The following is a 418-nucleotide window of genomic DNA, read 5'->3' on the forward strand; positions in this document are numbered from 1 at the left end:
CCCAACCCCCTGGCCACCAAACTCTGGGACCCAACCACCCTGGGTCTCCAAGACCCAACCCCACGCCCCCCAGCTTCTGAAACCCAACCCCCTGCCCCAACCCCCTGGGCCACCAGGACCCACCCCCTGTCCTGTCCTCTAAAAGCCACCCCATGGCCTCCAGAACCCAACCCTACAGCCTCCAAACACCATGACCCAACCTCCCCTGGCCTCCCAAACATCACCCCCGCTTCCCCCCAGGGCCACCCGTCTTCTGCACGTTCTTCCACCCATTGTGGTGGGTCCCATCACCAAGTGCTGCAAACCCTCCCTGGAGGTCCCCAGCCTCCTCATGGGGACCCCAAGGAACCCCAGCACCTTCACTGGGACCTCCCAAACCCTCCCGAGATGCCACCTGTGGCCATCCCCAACACCTCCA

General features: G+C 64.4%; 1 protein-coding gene across 1 annotated transcript in view; it reads left to right on the forward strand.

Moving 5' to 3' along the window:
* The window catches only part of LOC118452569 (DNA-directed RNA polymerase II subunit RPB1-like), a 13,194-nt gene that overhangs the window by 4,336 nt on the left and 8,440 nt on the right, over positions 1 to 418 (forward strand). The gene's annotated exons all lie outside the window — the stretch shown is intronic.

Source organism: Egretta garzetta, unplaced genomic scaffold (genome assembly GCF_000687185.1).
Source record: "Egretta garzetta isolate BGI_Z169 unplaced genomic scaffold, ASM68718v1 scaffold1187, whole genome shotgun sequence".
Classification (NCBI taxonomy): Eukaryota; Metazoa; Chordata; class Aves; order Pelecaniformes; family Ardeidae; genus Egretta; species Egretta garzetta.